The 25,468-nt window shown below is 47.2% G+C and overlaps 5 non-coding genes and 6 pseudogenes across 5 annotated transcripts; all 11 read right to left on the reverse strand.

Annotated features, from left to right (window-relative positions):
• Positions 1-495: 495 nt before the first annotated feature.
• On the reverse strand, positions 496-1,389 carry LOC144690083 (SAP30-binding protein pseudogene; annotated as a pseudogene).
• Positions 1,390-3,083: 1,694 nt separating this feature from the next.
• LOC144690260 (U5 spliceosomal RNA) lies at positions 3,084-3,198 on the reverse strand. The gene has a single exon (XR_013578844.1). It is a non-coding gene; the product is annotated as a U5 spliceosomal RNA (small nuclear RNA).
• Positions 3,199-4,109: 911 nt separating this feature from the next.
• LOC144690084 (SAP30-binding protein pseudogene) lies at positions 4,110-5,003 on the reverse strand (annotated as a pseudogene).
• Positions 5,004-9,331: 4,328 nt separating this feature from the next.
• LOC144690253 (U5 spliceosomal RNA) lies at positions 9,332-9,446 on the reverse strand. Its single transcript, XR_013578838.1, has one exon. It is a non-coding gene; the product is annotated as a U5 spliceosomal RNA (small nuclear RNA).
• Positions 9,447-10,357: 911 nt separating this feature from the next.
• On the reverse strand, positions 10,358-11,251 carry LOC144690085 (SAP30-binding protein pseudogene; annotated as a pseudogene).
• Positions 11,252-12,946: 1,695 nt separating this feature from the next.
• Positions 12,947-13,061, reverse strand: LOC144690261 (U5 spliceosomal RNA). Its single transcript, XR_013578845.1, has one exon. It is a non-coding gene; the product is annotated as a U5 spliceosomal RNA (small nuclear RNA).
• A 911-nt stretch (positions 13,062-13,972) lies between these two features.
• LOC144690086 (SAP30-binding protein pseudogene) lies at positions 13,973-14,866 on the reverse strand (annotated as a pseudogene).
• A 1,694-nt stretch (positions 14,867-16,560) lies between these two features.
• LOC144690262 (U5 spliceosomal RNA) lies at positions 16,561-16,675 on the reverse strand. The gene has a single exon (XR_013578846.1). It is a non-coding gene; the product is annotated as a U5 spliceosomal RNA (small nuclear RNA).
• A 911-nt stretch (positions 16,676-17,586) lies between these two features.
• On the reverse strand, positions 17,587-18,480 carry LOC144690087 (SAP30-binding protein pseudogene; annotated as a pseudogene).
• Positions 18,481-22,808: 4,328 nt separating this feature from the next.
• On the reverse strand, positions 22,809-22,923 carry LOC144690254 (U5 spliceosomal RNA). Its single transcript, XR_013578839.1, has one exon. It is a non-coding gene; the product is annotated as a U5 spliceosomal RNA (small nuclear RNA).
• Positions 22,924-23,834: 911 nt separating this feature from the next.
• Positions 23,835-24,728, reverse strand: LOC144690088 (SAP30-binding protein pseudogene; annotated as a pseudogene).
• Positions 24,729-25,468: the final 740 nt, after the last annotated feature.

Genomic DNA, 25,468 nt, shown 5'->3' on the forward strand with positions numbered 1-25,468 from the left:
ACTGTTTATAGCACAAGTGCAACAGGTTACAGCATGAGACAGACAGAAAGCAGCATCAATATCCAGACATGTAGGCTTGATTTCCAGACCTGTGATCACCAGCTGCCCTGTTGCCTCACCTTCCCCCTTCCCTATCTCCACCCTCTCCCCATCTTGCCCACCCAACCCATTCCACCCCTCAATCTCCTCCAGCTAGCCAATTTACAGGGTAAGTTACAGGTCACTATATGTCCAGTTTAGAGCCCTTCAGTATTGAAATTGCAGCCGCCGTTCCCCACTCATCAAGGAGGCGTAATGTTTTTTTAGGTTGACCGTATATGGGACATGAAGGACCCTAAATTGGGCAGTAAAGGACTCTTCCAACCTGTCTGTGAGCCAGCTGTAGAGATGAGAATCGGTAGCAGTAAGTAGGAAAAAGAAAGTTCTAGAATGTAAACCTGACCCATGAGGGCTTAACCTCAGCGGCCACCCAGAGACAGTACTCTCGACATGAGCTCATTGCTTGGCGTTCTTCACAATGGTCCCCACAGCGGAAATGACCGTGGTTTTTGCCCCGCTGGCACTGGTGGTTACCGTGACGACCCCTGGTAGCGTAGCGGTGGTGGTAATGATTGTCGGCTGAGCTATTGTCGTCGCAGGCACTGCAGAGTCCCATTTCCTCTTCCTTTTCTGGGAATCTGCCACGGTCGTGCTTGCTGTGGTTGTGGTGGCTGTGCCAGAACTGGTGTTGGTTCCTGTTTTTGTTCTGGTCACAAATTCAATCTTTGCTCGCTCCTTCTTGACTTTCTCTATTTTGTCCATTTCTATTTTCTGGGCCTTGGCTAATGCCTCATAGTACGAGTCCTCTGACCATCCATGGGGGTCAAACATGTCCTTTGGGTAGTTTGTACCGTGTTCAACAATGCCACAGAACTGAATGAGTTTTTCATAAATGCTGGGGTTGCGGAACTCCTTTTTTCTCTGAATGATGTTGTTCATGTCAAGGCCTTCACTCAGCTTTCGGTCGTACAGCTTCTGAATTTTCTCCTGTAATTGATTGGAGCACCTCCCCATGGGCTCGGGAGGCAGTTTGATGTCATCAGGCGACATGTTCCTCACTTTTTCTGAAAACGAAGCAACCAGTTCCTGCGGATTCTTCTTCTGCACGTCGAGGATGTCTTTTAAACCATCTGCCTCCAGCAGCTCTGTTTCTGAATCTTCACCTTCCAGTGGACTGCTGCTCTCGTCCTCTTCCCCAAGCTCATCTGCCTGCTCCATTCTGCTGATATCATCATCGCCATATGCAGCAGACACCAGCCCTCCTTTCGTGGCGGTCTCCGTATCAGTTTCCGAGTCGGAATCATCCTCATAAGCGACGAGGGTGAGCAGATCATTTCGCTTGGTCGCCATTTTCGCTGGCGAAAGATTTATACCATCTGAAGAAAAACCAGAGTGTACTAATTTTCATGGCGCCACTTCTCTCTACCCACCACGCCCTTAGCACTTTAACATCACACTAAGTAAACTATTGCCTGTCAACATTGATACCAGAGAACGACCAGTTTACTTGATATAGATTTTAATAAAAGCAATTAACTAAAAATCACCAATGTCCTACAGAAAGAGGAATAACTGTTGACATATCACACAGCATTCTAGTTATGCAAATATGTGGGCAGGGCCTACCTGACCACGTCCCAGGGAAGGAGAAGTTGTAGACTGTGGGTACTGTGCTGCTCAAGACGTTATCATTGCTTCCCTCAAACTCTTTGTGCAAGCTCCCATGAAAAGTGAGGGAAAGGAAGCCCAAAGTCTGGAGTAGTGAGCGACAGCAACTTCCAGAGGAAGAGGAGAGCAAGGTACTGCAGAGAGGAGTCATACAGCCTTGAAACGTTAACTCTGTTTCTCTCTCCACAGATGTTGCCGGATCTGCTGAGTTTTTCCCGCATTTTCTCTTTTTATTTAAGGCACTGCAGAGATTGGAAATCTGGGAAAAAAAAATAAAGTGGTAGAAATACTCATTAGGTCTGGTAGCATCAGTGGAGCAAAAAACAGAGTTAACCCCCCGCTGAACTTTTCACCGAATTGTGATAACTCTTGAAGCCTTTAAAAATAGCAGGTGGGTCCCGATTCTGTGATCCCTGACGTCGTTCCTTGGCTGTATGATTTTTGAGATTGCCTTAAAGGTTGCGGGCTAGTTCCTGTCAAAAGCCTGCACCTGGCAATCCCGCCCTGGCTGGCTCCATTGCGTAGATAGGCATGTCCTCCTCCTTTGTGGAAAAGTTTATGACGAAAAACACCTTTGACCACAAGTCCACCAGGCGAGTCTGTACATATCATCCTAGAGGCCCTGTGGGAAAAGGAGATGGTCGATCATGTTTGATGGTTCCCTGAGCAGACTGTCAAAGTTATTTGGCAGGATGCCTCATCACCGATCCATAGGTGCTCCTCCTTCGCTGTCCTTGACCGTGACTCGGACGGTGTTTGATACCCCATGGTATGGGGCTCGATTGGTCATAGCATTGTCTTCACGACCATGCCCTGGCAGAACCATGCTCATGGTCTGTCCCCTGCCAGGTAAGTATTTTCAAATAACTCACTCAAGTTATCGTGAAATACTTTGTAGATCTGCTGCTAATCAAGTGTTTTTTTTCTCAGGCCAGTGATTTTAATGTTAAACACCTGTTCCCTCCATATTAGAGTATGTCAATATAGTGCAGAGAGGATGGGGCCAGTGAAGTTGGGAAAGCATTGCTCAGGATAAAATAACATACAAAGTTAGATCCATGTACACAATCTTTATGCACAGACATATCTTGGGAGTATAGGAATTATTTTGGACAACTCATTTGGGTCTAGGTCCCTATTCCCCTCTCCCCTGTATTCATGACTGGTAGGCATAAATAGAACTTGCAATAATCTCATTGAAGCATTTACATGAGAAAAAAAAGACCCTTTGGCCCATCACGCAAACGCCAAGCACACGCAGAGCACTCTAAAAGCCAGTCATAATGCATAGTATTGGAGAAAGCTCCGAAAGAAACGCTCCCTCAGCAAATAATAATACCCGTAATAAGATCAATCTTTCTTTTGGTTCGTAAGACAGCCCCACTAAAGCAGGACCACTAAAAAATTAATTTAAACTCTGAGCACTCCTCTCCACGGAAATCTTTAGTAAAAGGCGAAAGATTTATACGATCTGAAGAGAAACCAGAGCATACTAAGCTATCGACCAACCCAACTCTCGACCCACCACGCACTTAGCTCTTTAACATCATACTGAACCAACGCACCGACAGTCAACTCCGACACTAGAGAAAGACCAATATAACTGACATGGAGTTTTATAAAAACAATCAACTAAAAAACGGTAGTAGCCTTTAAAAAGACGAATAACTATTAATCGTTCGCACAGCATTATAGTTATGTAAATGAGAGGGCGGGGCCTATGTGGCCGCTTCCCGCAGGAAGTTGATGTTGTAGAATGGATTGTGGGCACTGTATTTGTTGTTTAGTAAAAGCCTTTTTTTTAAAACATGAAAGTAAAAATCTTTTATTTGTGCTTCTACACTGCCGGCAGTTTACAATGCTTCATTACAATCATACATAAGTGTGCAGCGTGCGTTCACTCAGTCACTGTTTATAGCACAAGTGCAACAGGTTACAGCATGAGACAGACAGAAAGCAGCATCAATATCCAGACATGTAGGCTTGATTTCCAGACCTGTGATCACCAGCTGCCCTGTTGCCTCACCTTCCCCCTTCCCTATCTCCACCCTCTCCCCATCTTGCCCACCCAACCCATTCCACCCCTCAATCTCCTCCAGCTAGCCAATTTACAGGGTAAGTTACAGGTCACTATATGTCCAGTTTAGAGCCCTTCAGTATTGAAATTGCAGCCGCCGTTCCCCACTCATCAAGGAGGCGTAATGTTTTTTTAGGTTGACCGTATATGGGACATGAAGGACCCTAAATTGGGCAGTAAAGGACTCTTCCAACCTGTCTGTGAGCCAGCTGTAGAGATGAGAATCGGTAGCAGTAAGTAGGAAAAAGAAAGTTCTAGAATGTAAACCTGACCCATGAGGGCTTAACCTCAGCGGCCACCCAGAGACAGTACTCTCGACATGAGCTCATTGCTTGGCGTTCTTCACAATGGTCCCCACAGCGGAAATGACCGTGGTTTTTGCCCCGCTGGCACTGGTGGTTACCGTGACGACCCCTGGTAGCGTAGCGGTGGTGGTAATGATTGTCGGCTGAGCTATTGTCGTCGCAGGCACTGCAGAGTCCCATTTCCTCTTCCTTTTCTGGGAATCTGCCACGGTCGTGCTTGCTGTGGTTGTGGTGGCTGTGCCAGAACTGGTGTTGGTTCCTGTTTTTGTTCTGGTCACAAATTCAATCTTTGCTCGCTCCTTCTTGACTTTCTCTATTTTGTCCATTTCTATTTTCTGGGCCTTGGCTAATGCCTCATAGTACGAGTCCTCTGACCATCCATGGGGGTCAAACATGTCCTTTGGGTAGTTTGTACCGTGTTCAACAATGCCACAGAACTGAATGAGTTTTTCATAAATGCTGGGGTTGCGGAACTCCTTTTTTCTCTGAATGATGTTGTTCATGTCAAGGCCTTCACTCAGCTTTCGGTCGTACAGCTTCTGAATTTTCTCCTGTAATTGATTGGAGCACCTCCCCATGGGCTCGGGAGGCAGTTTGATGTCATCAGGCGACATGTTCCTCACTTTTTCTGAAAACGAAGCAACCAGTTCCTGCGGATTCTTCTTCTGCACGTCGAGGATGTCTTTTAAACCATCTGCCTCCAGCAGCTCTGTTTCTGAATCTTCACCTTCCAGTGGACTGCTGCTCTCGTCCTCTTCCCCAAGCTCATCTGCCTGCTCCATTCTGCTGATATCATCATCGCCATATGCAGCAGACACCAGCCCTCCTTTCGTGGCGGTCTCCGTATCAGTTTCCGAGTCGGAATCATCCTCATAAGCGACGAGGGTGAGCAGATCATTTCGCTTGGTCGCCATTTTTTTTTTTTTTTTGTAAAAATATACTTTATTCATAAAAATCTTCAATCACATTCAAAACCATTTCAAAAACAACATTACAAGGGTACAATCCAGGTTATACTTTTACAAAATGTATCACCAGGTGCATCAGTACAAACAATATTACAGTCCTTTACAGCCTTTCATTTTGATCTGTACAGCCCGAGGGGCTCTAAACAGTTCCCAGTCTCTCGGTGCGCTGTGGTAGAAAGGTCTTAGACAGCGACCCTTCCCCATTGCGCCTTTGCGGCAGCTGCCCCAAGCTTTAGTGCGTCCCTCAGCACGTAGTCCTGGACTTTGGATTGTGCCAGTCCGCAACAATCGGTCGGGGACAAATCTTTGTGCTGGAAGACCAACAAGTTTCGGGCAGACCAAAGCGCGTCTTTCACCGAGTTGATGATCCTCCAGCTGCAGTTGATGTTTGTCTCGGTGTGTGTCCCTGGGAACAGCCCGTAGAGCACAGAGTCCTGTGTCACAGAACTGCTCGGGATGAACCTCGACAGCAACCACTGCATCTCTCTCCAGACTTTCTTTGCAAAGGCACAATCCACAAGGAGGTGAACAACGGTCTCTTCCCCACCACAGCCACCTCGAGGGCATCGTGCAGAGGGGGTGAGACTCCTGGCGTGTAGGAAGGATCTGACGGGGAGGGCCTTTCTCACCACCAGCCAAGCTACGTCTTGGTGCTTGTTGGAAAGTTCTGGCGATGAGGCATTCTGCCAAATGACTTTGACAGTCTGCTCGGGGAACCATCCCACAGGGTCCACCCTCTCCTTATCCCTCAGGGCCTCTAGGACGTTACGTGCTGACCACTGCCTGATGGACTTGTGGTCAAAGGTGTTTTTCTGCATAAATTTTTCCACCAGGGACAGGTGGTACGGCACGGTCCAACTACTTGGAGCGTTCCGCGGCAGCGTGGCCAGACCCATCCTTCGCAACACCGGGGACAGGTAGAACCTCAGCACGTAGTGACACTTGGTGTTTGCGTACTGAGGGTCTACGCACCGCTTGATGCAGCCGCACACAAAGGTGGCCATCAGTATGAGGGCGATGTTGGGCACGTTTTTTCCCCCTTTATCTAGAGGCTTGTACATCGCGTCCCTGCAGACACGATCCATTTTCGACCTCCAGATAAAGCGGAAGATGGCTCGAGTGATCGCCATCGCGCAGGAGTGTGGAATGGGCCAGACCTGCGCCACGTACAGCAACAGCGAGAGTACCTCACACCTGATGACCAGGTTCTTACCCGCAATGGAGAGGGAGCGTCGCTCCCACATGCCCAGTTTCCTTTTCACCATAGCCACTCGCTCCTTCCAGTTTCTAACGCATGCCCCGGTCCCTCCGAACCATATCCCCAGCACCTTCAGGCCGTCAGCCCTGACAGTGAAGGGGACAAAGGATCGGTCAGCCCACTTCCCAAAGAACATGGCCTCGCTCTTCCCACGATTTACCTTGGCTCCCGAGGCCAGTTCGAACTGGTCGCAGACGTGCATCAGTCTGCGCACCGACAGCGGATCCGAGCAGAAGACGGCGACGTCGTCCATGTACAGGGAGGCTTTTACCTGAGTGCCTCCACTGCCTGGGATCGTCACTCCTCTTATGCCCGGATCCTTCCTGATGGACTCGGCAAAGGGTTCTATGCAGCACACAAAAAGGACAGGCGAGAGAGGGCAGCCCTGCCTGACTCCAGATTTAATCGGAAAGCTATCTGTTTCCCACCCATTGATTGAGACTGCGCTACTGATGTTAGTGTAGAGCAGTTGGATCCAATTTCGAATTCCCTCCCCAAAGCCCATTTTGGAGAGCACATCCCCCATGTAGGTGTGCGATATTCTGTCAAAGGCCTTCTCCTGATCCAAGCTGATGAGGCAGGTATCCACACCCCTGTCCTGTACATAGGCAATCGTATCCCTGAGCAGCGCCAGGCTGTCAGAGATCTTCCTGCCTGGCACAGAGCAGGTCTGGTCAGGGTGAATCACCAATTCCAGAGCGGATTTGACCCGGTTGGCGATGACCTTGGACAGAATCTTATAGTCCATATTCAACAGTGAAATGGGTCGCCAATTTCTAATTTCCTCCCTTTCCCCCTTGTGCTTGTAGATGAGGGTGATGATGCCTTTCCTCATGGATTCTGACATGCTGCCGGCCAGGAGCATACTCTCGTACACTTCTAGCAGGTCTGGGCCGATCAAGTCCCACAGAGCCGAATACAACTCCGCCGGCAGGCCGTCGCTTCCGGGGGTTTTACTCTTCTCGAAGGACTCGAGGGCCTTAGTCAGTTCGTCAGGAGTTAGCGGTTTGTCTAGGCTCTCCCGCGTACTGTGGTCTAGGACCTCCGTGATAGAGGACAGGAAGGACTGGGAGGCCGTGCTGTCCGTGGGCTTCACGTCATACAGTCCGGCATAAAAGGATTTGCTGATCCTCAGAATGTCGGACCGTGATGACTTTACTGAGCCGTCTTCTTCCTTCAGGCTGCTGATCACAGAGCGCTCTCTGTGTACCTTTTGGAAGAAGAAACGTGAGCACGTCTCATCCTGCTCCACGGAGCGGACTCTGGAACGGAAGATGATCTTGGAGGCCTCCGAGGCAAAGTGCGAGGCTTGCTGGCCCTTTTTCGCTGGCAAAAGATTTATACCATCTGAAGAAAAACCAGAGTGTACTAATTTTCATGGCGCCACTTCTCTCTACCCACCACGCCCTTAGCACTTTAACATCACACTAAGTAAACTATTGACTGTCAACATTGATACCAGAGAACGACCAGTTTACTTGATATAGATTTTAATAAAAGCAATTAACTAAAAATCACCAATGTCCTACAGAAAGAGGAATAACTGTTGACATATCACACAGCATTCTAGTTATGCAAATATGTGGGCAGGGCCTACCTGACCACGTCCCAGGGAAGGAGAAGTTGTAGACTGTGGGTACTGTGCTGCTCAAGACGTTATCATTGCTTCCCTCAAACTCTTTGTGCAAGCTCCCATGAAAAGTGAGGGAAAGGAAGCCCAAAGTCTGGAGTAGTGAGCGACAGCAACTTCCAGAGGAAGAGGAGAGCAAGGTACTGCAGAGAGGAGTCATACAGCCTTGAAACGTTAACTCTGTTTCTCTCTCCACAGATGTTGCCGGATCTGCTGAGTTTTTCCCGCATTTTCTCTTTTTATTTAAGGCACTGCAGAGATTGGAAATCTGGAAAAAAAAAAATAAAGTGGTAGAAATACTCATTAGGTCTGGTAGCATCAGTGGAGCAAAAAACAGAGTTAACCCCCCGCTGAACTTTTCACCGAATTGTGATAACTCTTGAAGCCTTTAAAAATAGCAGGTGGGTCCCGATTCTGTGATCCCTGACGTTGTTCCTTGGCTGTATGATTTTTGAGATTGCCTTAAAGGTTGCGGGCTAGTTCCTGTCAAAAGCCTGCACCTGGCAATCCCGCCCTGGCTGGCTCCATTGCGTAGATAGGCATGTCCTCCTCCTTTGTGGAAAAGTTTATGACGAAAAACACCTTTGACCACAAGTCCACCAGGCGAGTCTGTACATATCATCCTAGAGGCCCTGTGGGAAAAGGAGATGGTCGATCATGTTTGATGGTTCCCTGAGCAGACTGTCAAAGTTATTTGGCAGGATGCCTCATCACCGATCCATAGGTGCTCCTCCTTCGCTGTCCTTGACCGTGACTCGGACGGTGTTTGATACCCCATGGTATGGGGCTCGATTGGTCATAGCATTGGCTTCACGACCATGCCCTGGCAGAACCATGCTCATGGTCTGTCCCCTGCCAGGTAAGTACTTTCAAATAACTCACTCAAGTTATCGTGAAATACTTTGTAGATCTGCTGCTAATCAAGTGTTTTTTTTCTCAGGCCAGTGATTTTAATGTTAAACACCTGTTCCCTCCATATTAGAGTATGTCAATATAGTGCAGAGAGGATGGGGCCAGTGAAGTTGGGAAAGCATTGCTCAGGATAAAATAACATACAAAGTTAGATCCATGTACACAATCTTTATGCACAGACATATCTTGGGAGTATAGGAATTATTTTGGACAATTCATTTGGGTCTAGGTCCCTATTCCCCTCTCCCCTGTATTCATGACTGGTAGGCATAAATAGAACTTGCAATAATCTCATTGAAGCATTTACATGAGACAAAAAAGACCCTTTGGCCCATCACGCAAACGCCAAGCACACGCAGAGCACTCTAAAAGCCAGTCATAATGCATAGTATTGGAGAAAGCTCCGAAAGAAACGCTCCCTCAGCAAATAATAATACCCGTAATAAGATCAATCTTTCTTTTGGTTCGTAAGACAGCCCCACTAAAGCAGGACCACTAAAAAATTAATTTAAACTCTGAGCACTCCTCTCCACGGAAATCTTTAGTAAAAGGCGAAAGATTTATACGATCTGGAGAGAAACCAGAGCATACTAAGCTATCGACCAACCCAACTCTCAACCCACCACGCACTTAGCTCTTTAACATCATACTGAACCAACGCACCGACAGTCAACTCCGACACTAGAGAAAGACCAATATAACTGACATGGAGTTTTATAAAAACAATCAACTAAAAATCGGTAGTAGCCTTTAAAAAGACGAATAACTATTAATCGTTCGCACAGCATTATAGTTATGTAAATGAGAGGGCGGGGCCTATGTGGCCGCTTCCCGCAGGAAGTTGATGTTGTAGAATGGATTGTGGGCACTGTATTTGTTGTTTAGTAAAAGCCTTTTTTTTAAAACATGAAAGTAAAAATCTTTTATTTGTGCTTCTACACTGCCGGCAGTTTACAATGCTTCATTACAATCATACATAAGTGTGCAGCGTGCGTTCACTCAGTCACTGTTTATAGCACAAGTGCAACAGGTTACAGCATGAGACAGACAGAAAGCAGCATCAATATCCAGACATGTAGGCTTGATTTCCAGACCTGTGATCACCAGCTGCCCTGTTGCCTCACCTTCCCCCTTCCCTATCTCCACCCTCTCCCCATCTTGCCCACCCAACCCATTCCACCCCTCAATCTCCTCCAGCTAGCCAATTTACAGGGTAAGTTACAGGTCACTATATGTCCAGTTTAGAGCCCTTCAGTATTGAAATTGCAGCCGCCGTTCCCCACTCATCAAGGAGGCGTAATGTTTTTTTAGGTTGACCGTATATGGGACATGAAGGACCCTAAATTGGGCAGTAAAGGACTCTTCCAACCTGTCTGTGAGCCAGCTGTAGAGATGAGAATCGGTAGCAGTAAGTAGGAAAAAGAAAGTTCTAGAATGTAAACCTGACCCATGAGGGCTTAACCTCAGCGGCCACCCAGAGACAGTACTCTCGACATGAGCTCATTGCTTGGCGTTCTTCACAATGGTCCCCACAGCGGAAATGACCGTGGTTTTTGCCCCGCTGGCACTGGTGGTTACCGTGACGACCCCTGGTAGCGTAGCGGTGGTGGTAATGATTGTCGGCTGAGCTATTGTCGTCGCAGGCACTGCAGAGTCCCATTTCCTCTTCCTTTTCTGGGAATCTGCCACGGTCGTGCTTGCTGTGGTTGTGGTGGCTGTGCCAGAACTGGTGTTGGTTCCTGTTTTTGTTCTGGTCACAAATTCAATCTTTGCTCGCTCCTTCTTGACTTTCTCTATTTTGTCCATTTCTATTTTCTGGGCCTTGGCTAATGCCTCATAGTACGAGTCCTCTGACCATCCATGGGGGTCAAACATGTCCTTTGGGTAGTTTGTACCGTGTTCAACAATGCCACAGAACTGAATGAGTTTTTCATAAATGCTGGGGTTGCGGAACTCCTTTTTTCTCTGAATGATGTTGTTCATGTCAAGGCCTTCACTCAGCTTTCGGTCGTACAGCTTCTGAATTTTCTCCTGTAATTGATTGGAGCACCTCCCCATGGGCTCGGGAGGCAGTTTGATGTCATCAGGCGACATGTTCCTCACTTTTTCTGAAAACGAAGCAACCAGTTCCTGCGGATTCTTCTTCTCCACGTCGAGGATGTCTTTTAAACCATCTGCCTCCAGCAGCTCTGTTTCTGAATCTTCACCTTCCAGTGGACTGCTGCTCTCGTCCTCTTCCCCAAGCTCATCTGCCTGCTCCATTCTGCTGATATCATCATCGCCATATGCAGCAGACACCAGCCCTCCTTTCGTGGCGGTCTCCGTATCAGTTTCCGAGTCGGAATCATCCTCATAAGCGACGAGGGTGAGCAGAACATTTCGCTTGGTCGCCATTTTCGCTGGCGAAAGATTTATACCATCTGAAGAAAAACCAGAGTGTACTAATTTTCATGGCGCCACTTCCCTCTTCCCACCACGCCCTTAGCACTTTAACATCACACTAAGTAAACTATTGACTGTCAACATTGATACCAGAGAACGACCAGTTTACTTGATATAGATTTTAATAAAAACAATTAACTAAAAATCACCAATGTCCTACAGAAAGAGGAATAACTGTTGACATATCACACAGCATTCTAGTTATGCAAATAAGTGGGCAGGGCCTACCTGACCACGTCCCAGGGAAGGAGAAGTTGTAGACTGTGGGTACTGTGCTGCTCAAGACGTTATCATTGCTTCCCTCAAACTCTTTGTGCAAGCTCCCATGAAAAGTGAGGGAAAGGAAGCCCAAAGTCTGGAGTAGTGAGCGACAGCAACTTCCAGAGGAAGAGGAGAGCAAGGTACTGCAGAGAGGAGTCATACAGCCTTGAAACGTTAACTCTGTTTCTCTCTCCACAGATGTTGCCGGATCTGCTGAGTTTTTCCCGCATTTTCTCTTTTTATTTAAGGCACTGCAGAGATTGGAAATCTGGGAAAAAAAAAATAAAGTGGTAGAAATACTCATTAGGTCTGGTAGCATCAGTGGAGCAAAAAACAGAGTTAACCCCCCGCTGAACTTTTCACCGAATTGTGATAACTCTTGAAGCCTTTAAAAATAGCAGGTGGGTCCCGATTCTGTGATCCCTGACGTCGTTCCTTGGCTGTATGATTTTTGAGATTGCCTTAAAGGTTGCGGGCTAGTTCCTGTCAAAAGCCTGCACCTGGCAATCCCGCCCTGGCTGGCTCCATTGCGTAGATAGGCATGTCCTCCTCCTTTGTGGAAAAGTTTATGACGAAAAACACCTTTGACCACAAGTCCACCAGGCGAGTCTGTACATATCATCCTAGAGGCCCTGTGGGAAAAGGAGATGGTCGATCATGTTTGATGGTTCCCTGAGCAGACTGTCAAAGTTATTTGGCAGGATGCCTCATCACCGATCCATAGGTGCTCCTCCTTCGCTGTCCTTGACCGTGACTCGGACGGTGTTTGATACCCCATGGTATGGGGCTCGATTGGTCATAGCATTGTCTTCACGACCATGCCCTGGCAGAACCATGCTCATGGTCTGTCCCCTGCCAGGTAAGTACTTTCAAATAACTCACTCAAGTTATCGTGAAATACTTTGTAGATCTGCTGCTAATCAAGTGTTTTTTTTCTCAGGCCAGTGATTTTAATGTTAAACACCTGTTCCCTCCATATTAGAGTATGTCAATATAGTGCAGAGAGGATGGGGCCAGTGAAGTTGGGAAAGCATTGCTCAGGATAAAATAACATACAAAGTTAGATCCATGTACACAATCTTTATGCACAGACATATCTTGGGAGTATAGGAATTATTTTGGACAACTCATTTGGGTCTAGGTCCCTATTCCCCTCTCCCCTGTATTCATGACTGGTAGGCATAAATAGAACTTGCAATAATCTCATTGAAGCATTTACATGAGAAAAAAAAGACCCTTTGGCCCATCACGCAAACGCCAAGCACACGCAGAGCACTCTAAAAGCCAGTCATAATGCATAGTATTGGAGAAAGCTCCGAAAGAAACGCTCCCTCAGCAAATAATAATACCCGTAATAAGATCAATCTTTCTTTTGGTTCGTAAGACAGCCCCACTAAAGCAGGACCACTAAAAAATTAATTTAAACTCTGAGCACTCCTCTCCACGGAAATCTTTAGTAAAAGGCGAAAGATTTATACGATCTGAAGAGAAACCAGAGCATACTAAGCTATCGACCAACCCAACTCTCGACCCACCACGCACTTAGCTCTTTAACATCATACTGAACCAACGCACCGACAGTCAACTCCGACACTAGAGAAAGACCAATATAACTGACATGGAGTTTTATAAAAACAATCAACTAAAAAACGGTAGTAGCCTTTAAAAAGACGAATAACTATTAATCGTTCGCACAGCATTATAGTTATGTAAATGAGAGGGCGGGGCCTATGTGGCCGCTTCCCGCAGGAAGTTGATGTTGTAGAATGGATTGTGGGCACTGTATTTGTTGTTTAGTAAAAGCCTTTTTTTTAAAACATGAAAGTAAAAATCTTTTATTTGTGCTTCTACACTGCCGGCAGTTTACAATGCTTCATTACAATCATACATAAGTGTGCAGCGTGCGTTCACTCAGTCACTGTTTATAGCACAAGTGCAACAGGTTACAGCATGAGACAGACAGAAAGCAGCATCAATATCCAGACATGTAGGCTTGATTTCCAGACCTGTGATCACCAGCTGCCCTGTTGCCTCACCTTCCCCCTTCCCTATCTCCACCCTCTCCCCATCTTGCCCACCCAACCCATTCCACCCCTCAATCTCCTCCAGCTAGCCAATTTACAGGGTAAGTTACAGGTCACTATATGTCCAGTTTAGAGCCCTTCAGTATTGAAATTGCAGCCGCCGTTCCCCACTCATCAAGGAGGCGTAATGTTTTTTTAGGTTGACCGTATATGGGACATGAAGGACCCTAAATTGGGCAGTAAAGGACTCTTCCAACCTGTCTGTGAGCCAGCTGTAGAGATGAGAATCGGTAGCAGTAAGTAGGAAAAAGAAAGTTCTAGAATGTAAACCTGACCCATGAGGGCTTAACCTCAGCGGCCACCCAGAGACAGTACTCTCGACATGAGCTCATTGCTTGGCGTTCTTCACAATGGTCCCCACAGCGGAAATGACCGTGGTTTTTGCCCCGCTGGCACTGGTGGTTACCGTGACGACCCCTGGTAGCGTAGCGGTGGTGGTAATGATTGTCGGCTGAGCTATTGTCGTCGCAGGCACTGCAGAGTCCCATTTCCTCTTCCTTTTCTGGGAATCTGCCACGGTCGTGCTTGCTGTGGTTGTGGTGGCTGTGCCAGAACTGGTGTTGGTTCCTGTTTTTGTTCTGGTCACAAATTCAATCTTTGCTCGCTCCTTCTTGACTTTCTCTATTTTGTCCATTTCTATTTTCTGGGCCTTGGCTAATGCCTCATAGTACGAGTCCTCTGACCATCCATGGGGGTCAAACATGTCCTTTGGGTAGTTTGTACCGTGTTCAACAATGCCACAGAACTGAATGAGTTTTTCATAAATGCTGGGGTTGCGGAACTCCTTTTTTCTCTGAATGATGTTGTTCATGTCAAGGCCTTCACTCAGCTTTCGGTCGTACAGCTTCTGAATTTTCTCCTGTAATTGATTGGAGCACCTCCCCATGGGCTCGGGAGGCAGTTTGATGTCATCAGGCGACATGTTCCTCACTTTTTCTGAAAACGAAGCAACCAGTTCCTGCGGATTCTTCTTCTGCACGTCGAGGATGTCTTTTAAACCATCTGCCTCCAGCAGCTCTGTTTCTGAATCTTCACCTTCCAGTGGACTGCTGCTCTCGTCCTCTTCCCCAAGCTCATCTGCCTGCTCCATTCTGCTGATATCATCATCGCCATATGCAGCAGACACCAGCCCTCCTTTCGTGGCGGTCTCCGTATCAGTTTCCGAGTCGGAATCATCCTCATAAGCGACGAGGGTGAGCAGATCATTTCGCTTGGTCGCCATTTTCGCTGGCGAAAGATTTATACCATCTGAAGAAAAACCAGAGTGTACTAATTTTCATGGCGCCACTTCTCTCTACCCACCACGCCCTTAGCACTTTAACATCACACTAAGTAAACTATTGCCTGTCAACATTGATACCAGAGAACGACCAGTTTACTTGATATAGATTTTAATAAAAGCAATTAACTAAAAATCACCAATGTCCTACAGAAAGAGGAATAACTGTTGACATATCACACAGCATTCTAGTTATGCAAATATGTGGGCAGGGCCTACCTGACCACGTCCCAGGGAAGGAGAAGTTGTAGACTGTGGGTACTGTGCTGCTCAAGACGTTATCATTGCTTCCCTCAAACTCTTTGTGCAAGCTCCCATGAAAAGTGAGGGAAAGGAAGCCCAAAGTCTGGAGTAGTGAGCGACAGCAACTTCCAGAGGAAGAGGAGAGCAAGGTACTGCAGAGAGGAGTCATACAGCCTTGAAACGTTAACTCTGTTTCTCTCTCCACAGATGTTGCCGGATCTGCTGAGTTTTTCCCGCATTTTCTCTTTTTATTTAAGGCACTGCAGAGATTGGAAATCTGGGAAAAAAAAATAAAGTGGTAGAAATACTCATTAGGTCTGGTAGCATCAGTGGAGCAAAAAACAGAGTTAACCCCCCGCTGAACTTTTCACCGAATTGTGATAACTCTTGAAGCCTTTAAAAATAGCAGGTGGGTCCCGATTCTGTGATCCCTGACGTCGTTCCTTGGCTGTATGATTTTTGAGATTGCCTTAAAGGTTGCGGGCTAGTTCCTGTCAAAAGCCTGCACCTGGCAATCCCGCCCTGGCTGGCTCCATTGCGTAGATAGGCATGTCCTCCTCCTTTGTGGAAAAGTTTATGACGAAAAACACCTTTGACCACAAGTCCACCAGGCGAGTCTGTACATATCATCCTAGAGGCCCTGTGGGAAAAGGAGATGGTCGATCATGTTTGATGGTTCCCTGAGCAGACTGTCAAAGTTATTTGGCAGGATGCCTCATCACCGATCCATAGGTGCTCCTCCTTCGCTGTCCTTGACCGTGACTCGGACGGTGTTTGATACCCCATGGTATGGGGCTCGATTGGTCATAGCATTGTCTTCACGACCATGCCCTGGCAGAACCATGCTCATGGTCTGTCCCCTGCCAGGTAAGTATTTTCAAATAACTCACTCAAGTTATCGTGAAATACTTTGTAGATCTGCTGCTAATCAAGTGTTTTTTTTCTCAGGCCAGTGATTTTAATGTTAAACACCTGTTCCCTCCATATTAGAGTATGTCAATATAGTGCAGAGAGGATGGGGCCAGTGAAGTTGGGAAAGCATTGCTCAGGATAAAATAACATACAAAGTTAGATCCATGTACACAATCTTTATGCACAGACATATCTTGGGAGTATAGGAATTATTTTGGACAACTCATTTGGGTCTAGGTCCCTATTCCCCTCTCCCCTGTATTCATGACTGGTAGGCATAAATAGAACTTGCAATAATCTCATTGAAGCATTTACATGAGAAAAAAAAGACCCTTTGGCCCATCACGCAAACGCCAAGCACACGCAGAGCACTCTAAAAGCCAGTCATAATGCATAGTATTGGAGAAAGCTCCGAAAGAAACGCTCCCTCAGCAAATAATAATACCCGTAATAAGATCAATCTTTCTTTTGGTTCGTAAGACAGCCCCACTAAAGCAGGACCACTAAAAAATTAATTTAAACTCTGAGCACTCCTCTCCACGGAAATCTTTAGTAAAAGGCGAAAGATTTATACGATCTGAAGAGAAACCAGAGCATACTAAGCTATCGACCAACCCAACTCTCGACCCACCACGCACTTAGCTCTTTAACATCATACTGAACCAACGCACCGACAGTCAACTCCGACACTAGAGAAAGACCAATATAACTGACATGGAGTTTTATAAAAACAATCAACTAAAAAACGGTAGTAGCCTTTAAAAAGACGAATAACTATTAATCGTTCGCACAGCATTATAGTTATGTAAATGAGAGGGCGGGGCCTATGTGGCCGCTTCCCGCAGGAAGTTGATGTTGTAGAATGGATTGTGGGCACTGTATTTGTTGTTTAGTAAAAGCCTTTTTTTTAAAACATGAAAGTAAAAATCTTTTATTTGTGCTTCTACACTGCCGGCAGTTTACAATGCTTCATTACAATCATACATAAGTGTGCAGCGTGCGTTCACTCAGTCACTGTTTATAGCACAAGTGCAACAGGTTACAGCATGAGACAGACAGAAAGCAGCATCAATATCCAGACATGTAGGCTTGATTTCCAGACCTGTGATCACCAGCTGCCCTGTTGCCTCACCTTCCCCCTTCCCTATCTCCACCCTCTCCCCATCTTGCCCACCCAACCCATTCCACCCCTCAATCTCCTCCAGCTAGCCAATTTACAGGGTAAGTTACAGGTCACTATATGTCCAGTTTAGAGCCCTTCAGTATTGAAATTGCAGCCGCCGTTCCCCACTCATCAAGGAGGCGTAATGTTTTTTTAGGTTGACCGTATATGGGACATGAAGGACCCTAAATTGGGCAGTAAAGGACTCTTCCAACCTGTCTGTGAGCCAGCTGTAGAGATGAGAATCGGTAGCAGTAAGTAGGAAAAAGAAAGTTCTAGAATGTAAACCTGACCCATGAGGGCTTAACCTCAGCGGCCACCCAGAGACAGTACTCTCGACATGAGCTCATTGCTTGGCGTTCTTCACAATGGTCCCCACAGCGGAAATGACCGTGGTTTTTGCCCCGCTGGCACTGGTGGTTACCGTGACGACCCCTGGTAGCGTAGCGGTGGTGGTAATGATTGTCGGCTGAGCTATTGTCGTCGCAGGCACTGCAGAGTCCCATTTCCTCTTCCTTTTCTGGGAATCTGCCACGGTCGTGCTTGCTGTGGTTGTGGTGGCTGTGCCAGAACTGGTGTTGGTTCCTGTTTTTGTTCTGGTCACAAATTCAATCTTTGCTCGCTCCTTCTTGACTTTCTCTATTTTGTCCATTTCTATTTTCTGGGCCTTGGCTAATGCCTCATAGTACGAGTCCTCTGACCATCCATGGGGGTCAAACATGTCCTTTGGGTAGTTTGTACCGTGTTCAACAATGCCACAGAACTGAATGAGTTTTTCATAAATGCTGGGGTTGCGGAACTCCTTTTTTCTCTGAATGATGTTGTTCATGTCAAGGCCTTCACTCAGCTTTCGGTCGTACAGCTTCTGAATTTTCTCCTGTAATTGATTGGAGCACCTCCCCATGGGCTCGGGAGGCAGTTTGATGTCATCAGGCGACATGTTCCTCACTTTTTCTGAAAACGAAGCAACCAGTTCCTGCGGATTCTTCTTCTGCACGTCGAGGATGTCTTTTAAACCATCTGCCTCCAGCAGCTCTGTTTCTGAATCTTCACCTTCCAGTGGACTGCTGCTCTCGTCCTCTTCCCCAAGCTCATCTGCCTGCTCCATTCTGCTGATATCATCATCGCCATATGCAGCAGACACCAGCCCTCCTTTCGTGGCGGTCTCCGTATCAGTTTCCGAGTCGGAATCATCCTCATAAGCGACGAGGGTGAGCAGATCATTTCGCTTGGTCGCCATTTTTTTTTTTTTTTTGTAAAAATATACTTTATTCATAAAAATCTTCAATCACATTCAAAACCATTTCAAAAACAACATTACAAGGGTACAATCCAGGTTATACTTTTACAAAATGTATCACCAGGTGCATCAGTACAAACAATATTACAGTCCTTTACAGCCTTTCATTTTGATCTGTACAGCCCGAGGGGCTCTAAACAGTTCCCAGTCTCTCGGTGCGCTGTGGTAGAAAGGTCTTAGACAGCGACCCTTCCCCATTGCGCCTTTGCGGCAGCTGCCCCAAGCTTTAGTGCGTCCCTCAGCACGTAGTCCTGGACTTTGGATTGTGCCAGTCCGCAACAATCGGTCGGGGACAAATCTTTGTGCTGGAAGACCAACAAGTTTCGGGCAGACCAAAGCGCGTCTTTCACCGAGTTGATGATCCTCCAGCTGCAGTTGATGTTTGTCTCGGTGTGTGTCCCTGGGAACAGCCCGTAGAGCACAGAGTCCTGTGTCACAGAACTGCTCGGGATGAACCTCGACAGCAACCACTGCATCTCTCTCCAGACTTTCTTTGCAAAGGCACAATCCACAAGGAGGTGAACAACGGTCTCTTCCCCACCACAGCCACCTCGAGGGCATCGTGCAGAGGGGGTGAGACTCCTGGCGTGTAGGAAGGATCTGACGGGGAGGGCCTTTCTCACCACCAGCCAAGCTACGTCTTGGTGCTTGTTGGAAAGTTCTGGCGATGAGGCATTCTGCCAAATGACTTTGACAGTCTGCTCGGGGAACCATCCCACAGGGTCCACCCTCTCCTTATCCCTCAGGGCCTCTAGGACGTTACGTGCTGACCACTGCCTGATGGACTTGTGGTCAAAGGTGTTTTTCTGCATAAATTTTTCCACCAGGGACAGGTGGTACGGCACGGTCCAACTACTTGGAGCGTTCCGCGGCAGCGTGGCCAGACCCATCCTTCGCAACACCGGGGACAGGTAGAACCTCAGCACGTAGTGACACTTGGTGTTTGCGTACTGAGGGTCTACGCACCGCTTGATGCAGCCGCACACAAAGGTGGCCATCAGTATGAGGGCGATGTTGGGCACGTTTTTTCCCCCTTTATCTAGAGGCTTGTACATCGCGTCCCTGCAGACACGATCCATTTTCGACCTCCAGATAAAGCGGAAGATGGCTCGAGTGATCGCCATCGCGCAGGAGTGTGGAATGGGCCAGACCTGCGCCACGTACAGCAACAGCGAGAGTACCTCACACCTGATGACCAGGTTCTTACCCGCAATGGAGAGGGAGCGTCGCTCCCACATGCCCAGTTTCCTTTTCACCATAGCCACTCGCTCCTTCCAGTTTCTAACGCATGCCCCGGTCCCTCCGAACCATATCCCCAGCACCTTCAGGCCGTCAGCCCTGACAGTGAAGGGGACAAAGGATCGGTCAGCCCACTTCCCAAAGAACATGGCCTCGCTCTTCCCACGATTTACCTTGGCTCCCGAGGCCAGTTCGAACTGGTCGCAGACGTGCATCAGTCTGCGCACCGACAGCGGATCCGAGCAGAAGACGGCGACGTCGTCCATGTACAGGGAGGCTTTTACCTGAGTGCCTCCACTGCCTGGGATCGTCACTCCTCTTATGCCCGGATCCTTCCTGATGGACTCGGCAAAGGGTTCTATGCAGCACACAAAAAGGACAGGCGAGAGAGGGCAGCCCTGCCTGACTCCAGATTTAATCGGAAAGCTATCTGTTTCCCACCCATTGATTGAGACTGCGCTACTGATGTTAGTGTAGAGCAGTTGGATCCAATTTCGAATTCCCTCCCCAAAGCCCATTTTGGAGAGCACATCCCCCATGTAGGTGTGCGATATTCTGTCAAAGGCCTTCTCCTGATCCAAGCTGATGAGGCAGGTATCCACACCCCTGTCCTGTACATAGGCAATCGTATCCCTGAGCAGCGCCAGGCTGTCAGAGATCTTCCTGCCTGGCACAGAGCAGGTCTGGTCAGGGTGAATCACCAATTCCAGAGCGGATTTGACCCGGTTGGCGATGACCTTGGACAGAATCTTATAGTCCATATTCAACAGTGAAATGGGTCGCCAATTTCTAATTTCCTCCCTTTCCCCCTTGTGCTTGTAGATGAGGGTGATGATGCCTTTCCTCATGGATTCTGACATGCTGCCGGCCAGGAGCATACTCTCGTACACTTCTAGCAGGTCTGGGCCGATCAAGTCCCACAGAGCCGAATACAACTCCGCCGGCAGGCCGTCGCTTCCGGGGGTTTTACTCTTCTCGAAGGACTCGAGGGCCTTAGTCAGTTCGTCAGGAGTTAGCGGTTTGTCTAGGCTCTCCCGCGTACTGTGGTCTAGGACCTCCGTGATAGAGGACAGGAAGGACTGGGAGGCCGTGCTGTCCGTGGGCTTCACGTCATACAGTCCGGCATAAAAGGATTTGCTGATCCTCAGAATGTCGGACCGTGATGACTTTACTGAGCCGTCTTCTTCCTTCAGGCTGCTGATCACAGAGCGCTCTCTGTGTACCTTTTGGAAGAAGAAACGTGAGCACGTCTCATCCTGCTCCACGGAGCGGACTCTGGAACGGAAGATGATCTTGGAGGCCTCCGAGGCAAAGTGCGAGGCTTGCTGGCCCTTTTTCGCTGGCAAAAGATTTATACCATCTGAAGAAAAACCAGAGTGTACTAATTTTCATGGCGCCACTTCTCTCTACCCACCACGCCCTTAGCACTTTAACATCACACTAAGTAAACTATTGACTGTCAACATTGATACCAGAGAACGACCAGTTTACTTGATATAGATTTTAATAAAAGCAATTAACTAAAAATCACCAATGTCCTACAGAAAGAGGAATAACTGTTGACATATCACACAGCATTCTAGTTATGCAAATATGTGGGCAGGGCCTACCTGACCACGTCCCAGGGAAGGAGAAGTTGTAGACTGTGGGTACTGTGCTGCTCAAGACGTTATCATTGCTTCCCTCAAACTCTTTGTGCAAGCTCCCATGAAAAGTGAGGGAAAGGAAGCCCAAAGTCTGGAGTAGTGAGCGACAGCAACTTCCAGAGGAAGAGGAGAGCAAGGTACTGCAGAGAGGAGTCATACAGCCTTGAAACGTTAACTCTGTTTCTCTCTCCACAGATGTTGCCGGATCTGCTGAGTTTTTCCCGCATTTTCTCTTTTTATTTAAGGCACTGCAGAGATTGGAAATCTGGAAAAAAAAAAATAAAGTGGTAGAAATACTCATTAGGTCTGGTAGCATCAGTGGAGCAAAAAACAGAGTTAACCCCCCGCTGAACTTTTCACCGAATTGTGATAACTCTTGAAGCCTTTAAAAATAGCAGGTGGGTCCCGATTCTGTGATCCCTGACGTTGTTCCTTGGCTGTATGATTTTTGAGATTGCCTTAAAGGTTGCGGGCTAGTTCCTGTCAAAAGCCTGCACCTGGCAATCCCGCCCTGGCTGGCTCCATTGCGTAGATAGGCATGTCCTCCTCCTTTGTGGAAAAGTTTATGACGAAAAACACCTTTGACCACAAGTCCACCAGGCGAGTCTGTACATATCATCCTAGAGGCCCTGTGGGAAAAGGAGATGGTCGATCATGTTTGATGGTTCCCTGAGCAGACTGTCAAAGTTATTTGGCAGGATGCCTCATCACCGATCCATAGGTGCTCCTCCTTCGCTGTCCTTGACCGTGACTCGGACGGTGTTTGATACCCCATGGTATGGGGCTCGATTGGTCATAGCATTGGCTTCACGACCATGCCCTGGCAGAACCATGCTCATGGTCTGTCCCCTGCCAGGTAAGTACTTTCAAATAACTCACTCAAGTTATCGTGAAATACTTTGTAGATCTGCTGCTAATCAAGTGTTTTTTTTCTCAGGCCAGTGATTTTAATGTTAAACACCTGTTCCCTCCATATTAGAGTATGTCAATATAGTGCAGAGAGGATGGGGCCAGTGAAGTTGGGAAAGCATTGCTCAGGATAAAATAACATACAAAGTTAGATCCATGTACACAATCTTTATGCACAGACATATCTTGGGAGTATAGGAATTATTTTGGACAATTCATTTGGGTCTAGGTCCCTATTCCCCTCTCCCCTGTATTCATGACTGGTAGGCATAAATAGAACTTGCAATAATCTCATTGAAGCATTTACATGAGACAAAAAAGACCCTTTGGCCCATCACGCAAACGCCAAGCACACGCAGAGCACTCTAAAAGCCAGTCATAATGCATAGTATTGGAGAAAGCTCCGAAAGAAACGCTCCCTCAGCAAATAATAATACCCGTAATAAGATCAATCTTTCTTTTGGTTCGTAAGACAGCCCCACTAAAGCAGGACCACTAAAAAATTAATTTAAACTCTGAGCACTCCTCTCCACGGAAATCTTTAGTAAAAGGCGAAAGATTTATACGATCTGGAGAGAAACCAGAGCATACTAAGCTATCGACCAACCCAACTCTCAACCCACCACGCACTTAGCTCTTTAACATCATACTGAACCAACGCACCGACAGTCAACTCCGACACTAGAGAAAGACCAATATAACTGACATGGAGTTTTATAAAAACAATCAACTAAAAATCGGTAGTAGCCTTTAAAAAGACGAATAACTATTAATCGTTCGCACAGCATTATAGTTATGTAAATGAGAGGGCGGGGCCTATGTGGCCGCTTCCCGCAGGAAGTTGATGTTGTAGAATGGATTGTGGGCACTGTATTTGTTGTTTAGTAAAAGCCTTTTTTTTAAAACATGAAAGTAAAAATCTTTTATTTGTGCTTCTACACTGCCGGCAGTTTACAATGCTTCATTACAATCATACATAAGTGTGCAGCGTGCGTTCACTCAGTCACTGTTTATAGCACAAGTGCAACAGGTTACAGCATGAGACAGACAGAAAGCAGCATCAATATCCAGACATGTAGGCTTGATTTCCAGACCTGTGATCACCAGCTGCCCTGTTGCCTCACCTTCCCCCTTCCCTATCTCCACCCTCTCCCCATCTTGCCCACCCAACCCATTCCACCCCTCAATCTCCTCCAGCTAGCCAATTTACAGGGTAAGTTACAGGTCACTATATGTCCAGTTTAGAGCCCTTCAGTATTGAAATTGCAGCCGCCGTTCCCCACTCATCAAGGAGGCGTAATGTTTTTTTAGGTTGACCGTATATGGGACATGAAGGACCCTAAATTGGGCAGTAAAGGACTCTTCCAACCTGTCTGTGAGCCAGCTGTAGAGATGAGAATCGGTAGCAGTAAGTAGGAAAAAGAAAGTTCTAGAATGTAAACCTGACCCATGAGGGCTTAACCTCAGCGGCCACCCAGAGACAGTACTCTCGACATGAGCTCATTGCTTGGCGTTCTTCACAATGGTCCCCACAGCGGAAATGACCGTGGTTTTTGCCCCGCTGGCACTGGTGGTTACCGTGACGACCCCTGGTAGCGTAGCGGTGGTGGTAATGATTGTCGGCTGAGCTATTGTCGTCGCAGGCACTGCAGAGTCCCATTTCCTCTTCCTTTTCTGGGAATCTGCCACGGTCGTGCTTGCTGTGGTTGTGGTGGCTGTGCCAGAACTGGTGTTGGTTCCTGTTTTTGTTCTGGTCACAAATTCAATCTTTGCTCGCTCCTTCTTGACTTTCTCTATTTTGTCCATTTCTATTTTCTGGGCCTTGGCTAATGCCTCATAGTACGAGTCCTCTGACCATCCATGGGGGTCAAACATGTCCTTTGGGTAGTTTGTACCGTGTTCAACAATGCCACAGAACTGAATGAGTTTTTCATAAATGCTGGGGTTGCGGAACTCCTTTTTTCTCTGAATGATGTTGTTCATGTCAAGGCCTTCACTCAGCTTTCGGTCGTACAGCTTCTGAATTTTCTCCTGTAATTGATTGGAGCACCTCCCCATGGGCTCGGGAGGCAGTTTGATGTCATCAGGCGACATGTTCCTCACTTTTTCTGAAAACGAAGCAACCAGTTCCTGCGGATTCTTCTTCTCCACGTCGAGGATGTCTTTTAAACCATCTGCCTCCAGCAGCTCTGTTTCTGAATCTTCACCTTCCAGTGGACTGCTGCTCTCGTCCTCTTCCCCAAGCTCATCTGCCTGCTCCATTCTGCTGATATCATCATCGCCATATGCAGCAGACACCAGCCCTCCTTTCGTGGCGGTCTCCGTATCAGTTTCCGAGTCGGAATCATCCTCATAAGCGACGAGGGTGAGCAGAACATTTCGCTTGGTCGCCATTTTCGCTGGCGAAAGATTTATACCATCTGAAGAAAAACCAGAGTGTACTAATTTTCATGGCGCCACTTCCCTCTTCCCACCACGCCCTTAGCACTTTAACATCACACTAAGTAAACTATTGACTGTCAACATTGATACCAGAGAACGACCAGTTTACTTGATATAGATTTTAATAAAAACAATTAACTAAAAATCACCAATGTCCTACAGAAAGAGGAATAACTGTTGACATATCACACAGCATTCTAGTTATGCAAATAAGTGGGCAGGGCCTACCTGACCACGTCCCAGGGAAGGAGAAGTTGTAGACTGTGGGTACTGTGCTGCTCAAGACGTTATCATTGCTTCCCTCAAACTCTTTGTGCAAGCTCCCATGAAAAGTGAGGGAAAGGAAGCCCAAAGTCTGGAGTAGTGAGCGACAGCAACTTCCAGAGGAAGAGGAGAGCAAGGTACTGCAGAGAGGAGTCATACAGCCTTGAAACGTTAACTCTGTTTCTCTCTCCACAGATGTTGCCGGATCTGCTGAGTTTTTCCCGCATTTTCTCTTTTTATTTAAGGCACTGCAGAGATTGGAAATCTGGGAAAAAAAAAATAAAGTGGTAGAAATACTCATTAGGTCTGGTAGCATCAGTGGAGCAAAAAACAGAGTTAACCCCCCGCTGAACTTTTCACCGAATTGTGATAACTCTTGAAGCCTTTAAAAATAGCAGGTGGGTCCCGATTCTGTGATCCCTGACGTC

This window comes from Cetorhinus maximus, chromosome 14, assembly GCF_964194155.1.
Source record: "Cetorhinus maximus chromosome 14, sCetMax3.hap1.1, whole genome shotgun sequence".
NCBI lineage: Eukaryota > Metazoa > Chordata > Chondrichthyes > Lamniformes > Cetorhinidae > Cetorhinus > Cetorhinus maximus.